The sequence below is a fragment of the Micropterus salmoides genome, unplaced genomic scaffold (genome assembly GCF_014851395.1).
Source record: "Micropterus salmoides isolate LMB-PRFRI ecotype aquatic unplaced genomic scaffold, ASM1485139v1 Ms_hic_scaffold_1, whole genome shotgun sequence".
NCBI lineage: Eukaryota > Metazoa > Chordata > Actinopteri > Centrarchiformes > Centrarchidae > Micropterus > Micropterus salmoides.
In genome coordinates, this window is record NW_024040040.1 from 30931721 (window position 1) to 30943954 (window position 12234).

Sequence of the window (12234 nt, forward strand, 5' to 3'; positions counted from 1 at the left end):
ACCACAGGTTCTGCTGAGTCGCACATAAGCCGTGGTGTCTGCCTCTTCCCCTCTGCTCCCCCTCCTTTGCCTCCTGCATCCTCCCTCCCTCCACTCCTGAGTTGCTCTAACAAGGTTGTTGGAAGAGGATAAGGCGTGTTAAATGAATAATTTACACAGAAGAGCGCTCCTTATTTATTTAATACAGTTGGATCTGACTGAGTGGGCAGCCTGCGTCCCCAACTGCCGAGACACTGGCTAAACGAGCACTCGCTCAGCTTAATGGAGGCCCAAAGTGACAGACATTTAGAGAGAGCAGGACAAGAGAGAGAGTTTGTAGATTGTGTGTGTGTGTGTGAGTGTGTGTGTGAGAGAGAGAGAGAGAGAGAGAGAGAGAGAGAGAGAGAGAGAGAAACGGTCATGCTGCTGTATGTACTTTGTAACAGTGTTACACTTTATACCTTGACACAGAGAGAGACACGCATGAGAGACCCTTCACCAATTTCAAAATGCTTGCAGGAATGTATGGAATAATGTTGATCCTCTGATGAAAGCATGAAAAAAATATTATAGACACCATCTTTTTGATGCTAAACTTTTGAGCCCCAAATTGGTCAGTATTAAATGGACAAAGGCATTAAGAAATACACAATTAGACCTGTATTTATACGTGAAGTTTAGTATATTGAAAAAAATACATTATGAAATATTTAATATATAATTAAAAGTTAATTATAAAACATGAATTGTGCAGTGCTATTTCATCATCATGTCTTTTTGTACTTTTTTTAATTTCAAAATGCCTTCTTTTTTTCCCAAAAGTCAGTTTTTTTGTTTTTACTTTTTCACGATAGTGGGTTTGTCACCAGTGCCCGCCCCCCCCCACCTCTCAGCCAATTACATCTGCCCTCAGCCTCGCAGGAGGCTAACCTATTGCCAGTAAGCCAGCCAGAGCCATTTAGCTACAACCAAAGAGAAAGACTGTTTTGGTTTTTCACAAAGTTGTGTGTCTGAGAACATGCTAAGAATCACAGTGCTTCTGAGGTAACAATGAATTAACTGGCTCACAAGCGAACCAGCTTGTGAGCATATGTAACCTTGTTACATAAAAATTAAATAAACAGGGAAATTATTGATTATATTAGACTAGAGCTAGAGCCCAACCGCAAATCCAATATTCCGATACATCGACCAATAGTTTTGTTTCGTCTTTTCAGAAACCCATAACATAAACACAGATTATCCCTAACATTTGTTATGTGTAGTTATGAGACATAAACATTTTTTTATTCTTATAAATAGTACTTTGGACTAAAGTACAGCTGATGGTGTGTTTTGTGGTGGATTCCAGTGTGTTGCCAACAGGGCAGTGTCAGAGTGCCCTCTGGAGGACAAACTATGCAACGACAACACTCATAACATGATTAAAGGATCTGTCTTCCATTCCTGTCATTTAACAGGCTGTTTATATGCCATTAGCTCAAATCAGCATGCCGATTTATCGGTTGGGGTCTAACTGTAACAGCGCACTGTGTGTGTTTATAGATAATGCTTAGTCGTAGATTCAGAATTACTTTGGCACTTTGCTTAAGCTTACAGGAGCTAACTGGCAAAGTTTTAGTAACCGGTTGAAACATGAGGGGGCGACTATCATTTTCATAATAATGAGATTAGTTTTTTGATAATGATTTGAGTTTTATTAATTATTTATTAAACCATTTCACTCTTTAATGGTTAATTTATTTATTTTATTCATAATTTAATAATTTCTTATTTATTTAACACTTTAGGGCTCCATACTAATTGCATAGCAGATCTGTTACTCAGCTTTCCTTGACATTGCTTTTGTTTTTCTTTATTTTTCACAATTTTATTTAGAGTGAATGTTTGATGTTTTTACAGGGGGAGTGTGGAGAGGGGGGGACAGGACCACAGCCCGGGCACCACCCAGAAAGAGGAGGAGCGAGGGAGCAGCTGAGGAGGAAGGATCATCCAGTCGGTAAAAAGTGTTTGGTTGGACATTAGCTGTTTTATGTAAGGAAATGGAAGTGTCACAGCAGCAGAAGTACAGAACAGAGAAAAATAGATAAATTATTACCAAAAAACTAGAATACTTTACACACCAACATAAAAAGTAACTTGAGACAAAGATCAAAAAACGTGAGGAAACAAAAGTTTAAAAATAAATGGCACTTGAATCAGAAATTTTTCTTAAGTTAATAAAATTGGGTGGCGGTTAAAGTATCTTGTGTCTGCAAAAAATGTTAGCAAAAATGGTGTTCTGTTGTCATGTTACAGGATTTGAGACGGTGGGAGTCATGGGAGTGGAGGAAACTGTTGTTTGTTCCGAAACAAAAGCAACATGATTGAATGTCAGTTTTGTTCAATAATTAACCATGAGTCCTCGTGTTCTAGTACTAAAGGGAGAAAATAAGACCACTTCAACCCATCAGGTTATGACCAAAATCCTTACATCCAGACATCTGGGTTTATCTGTTTCTTCCCTCATCCTCCTTTCCTTCTTCGTCTTGTTCTTCCTGTGGACAGCGGCAGCCCCACTCAGCAGGAGCGATACATTGCCATCAGTTCCCCTGTGTGTGTGTGTGTGTGTGTGTGTGTGTGTGTGTGTGTGTGTGTGTGCGCGTGTCTCCCAGGAGAATGAAATCCCACAGCTTAAACTGACCTCATTTTAAAAATAGCTCATCTATCCAGCCATCACATTTCCCTCCATTTCTCTTCTCCGCAATCTCATAGATATATCATGATCCTCTCTACCTTCCACTGTCCCCTCTCTGCCTCTTCATCAGTGTTTATGCCAGACTTAATGTGAGATTAAAAGCTTAGGCAAGTCCATGTAATAGCGAGGTTTCCCCTGCACCTGTCATTACCAATCTGGACCTAATCTGGGATCATAGGATGTCTTTAATTAATGAAACATTAAAGACAGTGTTTACATAATGTGTTAACAGTTTCTCTTGCTAAAGTAGTTGTTCCACCATTTTTCCTCTCCTCTCTTGTACCTGGTTGACTTCACCTCTTCTGCTAGAGGAGCGAAATCCCCCCATTAGAGTGAACATGTCTGGTTAGTTTAACAGCAGCATCAGTGATCATTACAGTCCAAGGCTGGCTTTGATCCTGCCAGACAGTGTCTCCTGCGCTTTTAATAAGCCAACAAAGACACCTTAGCAGATGCTCAATTTAAGGACTCTAGACAAAGACAGAGACAGACATGAAGGATTCACCAAGTCTTCAGGAATGAGAACCTTTTCTGAAGATTTTATTTGGGCAGAAAAAGATGATTGAGCATTCATGGTGTTTTTCAGTAAAGCCCTTTTTTACATTCACAGTTAAACATATAGTGTACACATAATAACCCCTGGGAACTGTTTATTCAAATGCAGCACTGTTGGCCTTTGAGCCACTCCACTGGAGCTGCTCGGGGTACTGAAGCTCTGCAGAAATAATAATTAGAATACAAATGATTATAAATAACTGTGTTCCACAATAATTAGGGGGTGGGGGAGCATGTGGGATGTGACATTGACTTATTTGGAGAACAAGGAATATCAAGCAACTTGATTTTTAACATGATTTTGTAATCTAGAGGACAGATTAAAAAAAAAAAAAAGGCAAATAACTTCTTTTGCAACCAACACTATAGAGTGGGACCAGGATCAGTTGATAGTGTAATTAAGTTGCCACTTTTGTTTCTACTCTTCTTCACCTACTTTGGGCATGAGTCCCCAGAACTAAATTTTGGCACTACTCAGTGGGTGAAACTACAGCAATTGTGAGTTTTAGGTACTCTCCAGGGGTTGCAGGCAGAGTTGCGCATTGTGGTTGGTCAAGCAGATGTGTCATTCATTCATTCAAAAAAAATGACACATTGCATGCAGTGCAGCACACTGGAGGGAAAAAATCCAAAGTGGTGAGATGGCAGTGGAAGCCATGTTTGACCACTGACTAGTTTCATCATTGTGTTTGCTTGTAATTAATGGTCAAGTAAGCCTGAAAGAAACTTCTAATTTGTTATCTGTCCCACAAAAAATTTCATTACACCCCTATGAAACAGTGCATAAACATGTCTGCACTTTCGCCATTTTAATGACACTGTCCAAGTCTCAAGTCAGCTGTTGCAGGGTCTACATGTAATACCACCAGTGTGAGTGATTTTAAAGACAGCCTGCTGCCTGTAAATTGGATTTTTGCTTTGAAAGTGTAGAGTTATAACAAGTGTGAGTGTGCTTGTTTGTGTTCACCTCTCCTTTGTAGCGTTACCTTCTCACCTGCATATCCCACAGCTCATTCCCCTCAGAAAGGCCATTTTATGTTAAATAAGAACATGCTGCCTCACATTGACCTGCTTTTAGAAGCCTGGGCTCACCTCAACAGGAGAAGAACGGTTGGGATCATCTGCATATTCTTTTGATCTCGCATCGGGTCTCTCGGAGCAGCCGTCATTAAGGAAGTTTGCACAATGTTCCCTCTTTCTCTCATCATGGCTGAAGCTCCACAACATGCCCCTTTCTTTGTTAGTGCCCTTCGCTCCATCGCAACCCCTTCAAAGTCCTCTACCCTGTTTCCGCCCTTCGCTTCAAAGCCGCCTTAAGTTGGGTTGAAAGCCCAAACCACTCTTGTCTGTCCTTCACCGCAAAGCTGACGTGTTTGTGTCTGTGTTGTGTTGCCCTTGGGGTGGGTTACCTCCACCCCCACTCCCTCCATCTCATCTCTTCTCCTCCCCACCTTGCTGTTTATCTGTCTCTGGGCTCGTCACGTCCCTGAACCTGCTCTAATTAGCATCCCACACAACACAGTTTATTTACTCAGGTACCAACAGAAGGGGAGGGAGGTGAGAATGAAAGAGAGAGTTGGGGGAAAAAAAGAAAGCTGGGAAGAGGAAGAGAGAGAAGAAGGGCTGGGAACAGGAAGAGAGGGAGAAATGATTCAGAGAATCAAAGAGCTGTGAGACTCTCTCTTGTAGCGGATGCAGGGGGTAATGATGGTTAGAAAGACATGATGCAGAAAGTCGAGAAAGTGAGAGATGGAGAACTTTCCCGCCTCTCCACGCCTCCTCTCTGCCTTTTCTAGCATTTCATCTGAGATGTAGAGTGCCTAAAATTAGCAAGCTGGCAGCTTCCTTCCTTCCTTCCAGGGCCCCCATTACAGTTCTCCCATTGCGATGAGTGATCATTAAGGTGGGACCAGGAACGCAGGTGTTTTCTTAGTGTCCCAGTCGAGGTGGCAGTGGCATCAATTTTCTTTGGCAGGGCCAACATGAACAGAAAGTCTTTGCAGTCCTCATCTGTGGGAGTGTTTGTGTGTCTGGAAAAAAATTCTACTTGTGAGTATATGTGTGTCACACTGCCTTGTTTCTGTTGGTCACTCAGCAAAATGTACCTGCAACAGCTTACTGACATCAGTGATTCTGCACATTTATGAAACAGAATATCTGATGCTGCCAGTGCTTTTTCACAGACTTGTTTCAGCAAAATGACCCATCCTCATGTGCTGTCACACTGTATTGATGGCCTTCTGCTGTTCACAGCCTAAGAACTAATCCCACTCTGACTAAATTTTGTCTGGGAGTGTACAATCTTAACTGAATCATTCTCCTGCATTATGTTTTAATTGTAAGAATTTGAGGAATATTAGAACTTCACGTTATTGATGTTTGTCTTTCTTACACATTCCCAGCCCATCCGTTGTCAACTCACTGCACTATTTTTTTTCACTTCCACCAGCCATTTTTTTCATCACTCTTTAGTGCTGTTTGACCTATTCACAAGGGTCCAAATGTCACGGCAGAGGGAAAGGTCAGGTAAAGGTTTAGTGGTGAGCAAAGTCTGGATGGCTAACACAGTGCTGGCTGCCTGGGGGTGGGGGGGATGTTAACACTTGAGACTTTGAACACACACCTCTGCATGCATACACTGGGGCACACTGCTGTCACATCCGTTCCACGTTGACGCCACTCGGCTCTGAGCTGACAGCCATGTCATCTGTGTGTGTGTGTGTGTGTGTGTGTGTGTGTGTGTGTGTGCGCGTCTGTGTGCACAGTCTTACACTCATTTGGTTCATCTGTGAGCATGGATGATTAAAGATGTTACAGCTTCCAGAGGATGACACAAGGCCTTCTTGGACATCGGGTCAAAGGTCATTGGTTGTCAGGGGTTTACAGCATCCTGCCTTTTAAAGGGCAGTGCCTCGTCTGGAGTGACCACAAGTTCAGAAATCCTTAAATCATATAGGGATGTTTTTGCCTTAGAAAACAGTTCATATGCAAATGAAAGTGATTATTAAATAAATTTTCTTATTTCTAAGATGGAAGTCAGTGAATGCAAAACATCCAGAGTCTCAGTGTAGTGTATTCTCTAAGAGGAACAGCAGGTTAGCAGTGCAATTTCTATATTGATTCATCTACATCCACATGCAGGGCAGAGCAGCGGGATCCTAATTGGAATGGATTTCTCCCTTGCATTGATTTGCTCAGGTGACAGTGGATGACATATGGTTATGGTTGTGTGTGTGTGTGTGTGTGTGTTCGTGCCATGCCATGCCATGAATACCATATGGCGTTGTAATGTTCTCTGCAACACCTTTCACAGTTTGTTGTCCTGTGAAAAGGTAAAAGGAGCAGCTGGATGCTATCAAATTGACAGTCAGTGTGTGTGCGCACGCACCTTCTTTCCCACTCCTTGGCCTTGTCATTGAGCTGAGCTCTGGGATGAAACAAGGACCTCTGCAAACACTGATTTCATTTTCCCCATGACCGCCTTTGCTGCAGATCCTAGCTCCCCTGCACACACATACACACATGTACACCCTAGGCAGGAGAGCAAAGATGAGCTGTTAGCATGCATGCAGGGAGAAGCAATCGAGCACAGAGAACGCATAAGTTCACTCAGGAGGAAGAAACAAATGGAATGATCTAATTTCCTCTTGGACTGCAAGATTCATGGAATGGTCCTTTTATCATGTTTTAATAAATGGCCTGAATAGGGCGAGTTTTTTCTTAACTACTTCTCTCAGGTTCACTAATCCCACATTCTGTGTGTGTGTGACAGGGAGAGAGAGGGGGAGCGAGGAGGTTGTTGAAAGATGGCCGCTGGACATGGCTTCTCACAGCTGGTTGGCCCCGACCCCCCGTGATCTGCCCTCTTATCTAGCCCAGATCCTGGCCTTTCATCTGGGCTAAAACCTGGGGGAGCTTGGCCTCTGCTAGGTTTATATCCCTCCCTGTGTGTGTGTGTGTGTGTGTGTGTGTGTGTGTGTGTGTGTGCGCACACACACACACTCTTCATTCCAGACCCCCTCCATCTCCAGGCTCTATCTTTGAGTCCCAGATGAGCATTGCTCTCACCTACAAGGGAGATAACAAACCTCACACTACTCTGCTCCCTGCTCTGCTTTCCTCAAAACATTTTAAGATTTTTTAAACTCGCCACAAGAGAAAAATAAACTAGTCCCCTTTCTGTATTGTGTACTGTCAACAAACACTGTCTGCAGACTGATATTTTCACATGTGAATGTTTTTTAATACCCTAACTTTTTTTTTTAAACAGGCCAGTTTGTCTTGTATTTGGGTCCTGGCCACAGTCTGCATAGCCTGGGAGCAAAATGCTGGACTCTGCAGTTTGAACAGTAGCTGGCCAAGCGAAACAAAACAGAATCAGAGAATGCATCAGGGATGCTACCAAAACACAGCACTCTCCATGTTTTGACAATTCGCAGAGCAGTGCTTTCACCTCTCACTAAATTGCATTACTGGCTAACAATAGGTGGGTTGTTTTGGCTGGTCAGCCCATCGGTCTTGGCTGGACCACCTCTACATGTGACCCAGGTCCGGGTTTGAGGGTGTGAGCTGACATTTTTTGTATAGCACATTTTTACCATCCCATTCCTTTCCAGGTGGATGCCTGGCCTGTCCCCACACTGCCCTCCTTCTCAACCCTGACCTGTTTCCAGCAGATCCTCACCTCTCAACCCTTTGGCTTTACCTGATAATCTGTCTCTGTGGATAACCCCCACCGTTTTTCTTCTCTTTCTCCCTCAGTCTCTCACATTCTCTCCAGAAACCAGGTTTTTGTGTCACCCTAGCCCTGACCTCTGACCCCAGTCAGATTAGAGTGGTTGGCGTTTCAAATCCAGCAGCAGATTGAGAACCATCTGTGACCTCCCTGTACATTTCTGCCCTTGCCCTGCTGTGTTATGCCCCCTTAGAACCTAGACGAGGCCAGTGTGATCTTAGTAACAAAAAGTTAGACACAGGTTTGCAATTGAGTACCTTTGTTAATGGGGGGGGGGACTGACTGACTGACTGACTGACGTCTCAAAAGAACGTAGCCAGGCAGGTCTTTTATGGTGGAGTGGCTAGACAGAAGCCACTAGCCCATCTTCTCTACTCTCTCCCTTGTGGCTGAACTGGAGGAGAGAATTGTTTACATGCTGATTATGCAGATGCACACACTGAGAGGAGCATCCCAAGATGTGAAGCAAATTATGACAGGAGATGACTGGCATATAGAACTGGTGTAAAACTTGATCACCTGTTGTATTAGCGTACTTCCTGTAGTAGAGGTGTGCGTTAAACCGGTACCTTCAGAGCAAGGCTGTACTGAGAAAATGCGAGCTGTAGGATCAGTTACACATACAGCTTGTCTTGGCAGCTTTTTCTTACCATTGTCCAACTGTCTCCAGTACAAATTAGAAAATCTATCCTGACTGTGAAACACAATCTTGTAGAAAATTAACAGAATGCCATTGGTTCTGAAATGGTTTGCATTCTTCATGATAAGACACTCGAGGCCTGTTTTGGACTGTCCTTTTTCACATACAATTTTGACGATTTGTCAGCGTCTTCCCTCATTATATAAGCATTATTATTGTTAGCAGAATGCAATTAAATTTCCCTTTTTCCAGCAGATCAAAGTTTTTACAAGTACTTTTACATGTACTGGGTGGATTGGCACAAAATTTGATATGGGTATTCATGGTTTACAGAGATTATTTGACTATAAAAATTTGTTTGAACTTTTCATCTTTTAAAAAAAAATTATGGAACCTCTGAGGCCGCTCGGACCCCTTCCAAAAGTCGCAAAATGGTTTAGTCCGCCCCGTACTACAATTTATCTCTAAGCAGTCTAATAAGCAAAGTGACGGCTGTTGCTGGAGCATCAGCATGTAATAGTCATGTCTCCCAAGAAAAGGTTCAAAAAAAGAAGTAAGAGTAAGAAAGCAAAGTGAAGGAAAACAGCTGCCGACTAATTTCTTTCAAAAGAAAGGTGAGCACAATCACAACTAGCAGTTAAAGAAGGGTTTAAGTTAATATCAGCAGTTTTGATTAAAGGCAGGAATCTAGCTTGATGCATAGTTGGCTAGTACGTAAAATATTATCAGCAGCATAAATTAAAGTTTCTAATTATTTTGCTTTTAGACCTACATGCCTTTGAACCACTAACTGACACTGTGGGCTATCATTTATTTGAAAGCTTTTGTCTTCTTGTTTCTGTAAATGAAACATGACTTTAGTGAAGTCTTGTTCAGTTGTCTTTTATTATGCAGTATAATGAGGATTTTCTCAATGTAGGGCTATGACAACTAAGATGGTACTTTTTCTTATACCTTGGGAATGATGAAAGCTTCAATAAATAATGTTATTTTAAGCATGATACTCATAGAAACCTCATTTAATCATAGTACAGTAATTGTAGGATAGAATTTGTTGAGAAAAGAGGGTTGAAATGTGGCGAGATTTCAAACTGTGCACAAATAAAAGATTATTATTGCTCATAGGTGTCATTTACACTGGGATAGCTCTGGACATTTCCCCACCACATTTTGAAATGGCTGATTTTGTCCCCACCACTTTTTGAAACATTTGTTAAAAATGTTCTAAAAAATTTGCACCTAGAACTGAAATGAAAATGCCTTGAGAAAGGTTTATTTGCACAATAAGAAAACATGCAATGTAATTTAAATATAGAAGAAACAAATGTGCATTGTCCAAAAAAGCAACTTAAGCTAAAAAAAACATGCTGCCAATCACTACATTACATTGTTATATTTTTGAATTGTCACCTGCCAGCTGAATTTTTTGTTATCCCGTTTCCCCTCATTTATAAATAAAGACATTTCCACCATACATTGGAGCAGAAAATGTCTCCAGAATGCAGGAAATGAAGTTTTTAATGCTCCAATTGTCTGGGGGAGAACCCACTCATATGTTTCAACATTTCATGTATCAAAATAGTGTTCCTCGTCGTCTTCTCGTGGATCGTCACGTTTCATGACCCAAGTTCATCACCACGCCCCTAGTCTGAGTCCTTATGTCCCCACCACTTTTCTCATCACATAGTGATGCCTTTGTTGTTACTTACTTGAATGTGGTAAGAACAGCTCATTAGTGACTACCCTAATCACCACCACAGTTTAATGTGTATAGTTGGTAGTTCAATTATTTGTCAACATTTTTCAAAAGATGCGTGAGAGACAGGGACCAAGAGAGGAAGGGGGGCCCACAGAAACTGCTTGTAAATAGGGCCCAGAATTTTGTGCTACGCCCCTGGCCTCAGCTGTACTTTGTATTTAGTGTCATTGATATTTTATCCAAATAAGAAATAGAACAATAGGAGCAGAGGAAAATCTATACGGCACATAACCGATTTTGAAAGCAATGAGTTTTCACCTATGTGCTGACATTAAGCAGTGTTTCACACTGACATTTGCATGCTGGCAATCCACAATGGTCCATGTATTTGTTTATGGATTTCTAAATGATGGTTAATTAGCAACATGCTAAGATAAGATGGTGAACCTAGTAAATATTACCCGCTTAACATCAGCATGTTAACATTGTTATTGTGAGCATGTTAGCGTTAAACTCCAAGCACTGCTGTTCCTGAGGCTGCTTCAGACAGACTTTGGCCCTGTATGAAAAAATGTTGCACTCGCATTCATTTGAATGAGGACAGTCTGTTAGCATAGCAGGAGTGCCAACACAGGGTCAACTCAACTTTTGCTGCAAGGCTGTTTTTAATGCGGGATGTTTTCAGTCTGAATCCCTGGTAAGTACAGACTCACAGAGCTGCTACTGTGGTTGTAAACTCTTAGTCTTGTTTAGACATAGACATTTAGTGAAGCAACAAAATGGATTCTCAAGAAAAGGTCACTGCACAGACAAAATCCATGAAAGGTGATTAAAAAAATTATTACTGTGGCTTTCAATTTATTTTCAGTAGCCTACACATGCTATTTTACCCTCCTTGCAAGTTGTGTGCAGTTGCATATCCCAAAGATACATTCATTGTGCAAAAATAAGTATGTTACTGCAGCTGTAACTAAAATAACTGTAATATTTGCTGTCCAGTTGCTCCTGTTTTTACCTGTCCCTTCAACCACAGGCTTGTCATGGTGGCACAAACACATCTTCGTACAGATGCTTGTAAACACAGCTACTCAAGAACCGTACATGATATCAGTGTACATGATCAGATTAGATGTTGGATCTCCTTTCTGAAAAGGTTTGCATATTAGTGAAAAAAACTGTCGAGAAAGGCTTTGTTTGCTTAAGCTATCTCCTATCTTCTTAGGTCTAATATCAAATGCACTGATTTTCTTCAAATTATAGAGGAAATTCAAACACACACTTTCACCCTTCACTGACCATGCTGCTCCAGTACCATTCCTACTTTTCCAGGTGGAATCAGACAAACGGATCTTGTAAAGCTGAACTTGTTTTTGTGCTGAGTTACTTGGTGTCAGGTGACGTCTGCTGAATCATGTGTGACGAAAGGATTATAGGCCTGCTGGCGGCTTCTCTAGCTGTTGATGCACACCTTTTTTTCCTCTGATGTCCAACTGTAAGCTTCACATGGTAGAATTAATCACCAAGCATTGCCTTTACCCCATTCTCCCAGTTTCTATAGCCACATAAAATGCCCAGAGGAACACTCATCCCATGGTTTTATTCCACTCTGTGTTCAGCCAAAGTCACAGTCAAACTGGAGTCAACTATCCACACAGAGAAGGAATATCTCCAGTTTTATGGAGTCGTAACGGGGTAGGGGTACAGTATAAATAATCTCTGCGCACAGAAACTCTTCCAGCTGTTAAACAATATGCCCTTTGCAGTTTTTTTTGTCTTCTTCTTTTTGAATGTTTAAAGGTTTCTTGCCCAGACTGCTTTGAAAATTAATACTGAGGGTTTTTTTTGTTTCTGGGAATTATGTTGTTGAATTATTTGCCTTTTGTGACACC

At 41.6% G+C, this 12234-nt stretch overlaps 1 protein-coding gene across 1 annotated transcript in view; it reads left to right on the forward strand.

Moving 5' to 3' along the window:
- The window catches only part of znf438 (zinc finger protein 438), a 58208-nt gene that overhangs the window by 39393 nt on the left and 6581 nt on the right, over positions 1-12234 (forward strand). Inside the window, exon 2 of the mRNA XM_038723863.1 lies at positions 1882-1978. The gene's annotated coding sequence lies outside the window, so the exon portion shown is untranslated. The remainder of the gene's footprint in view (positions 1-1881; positions 1979-12234) is intronic.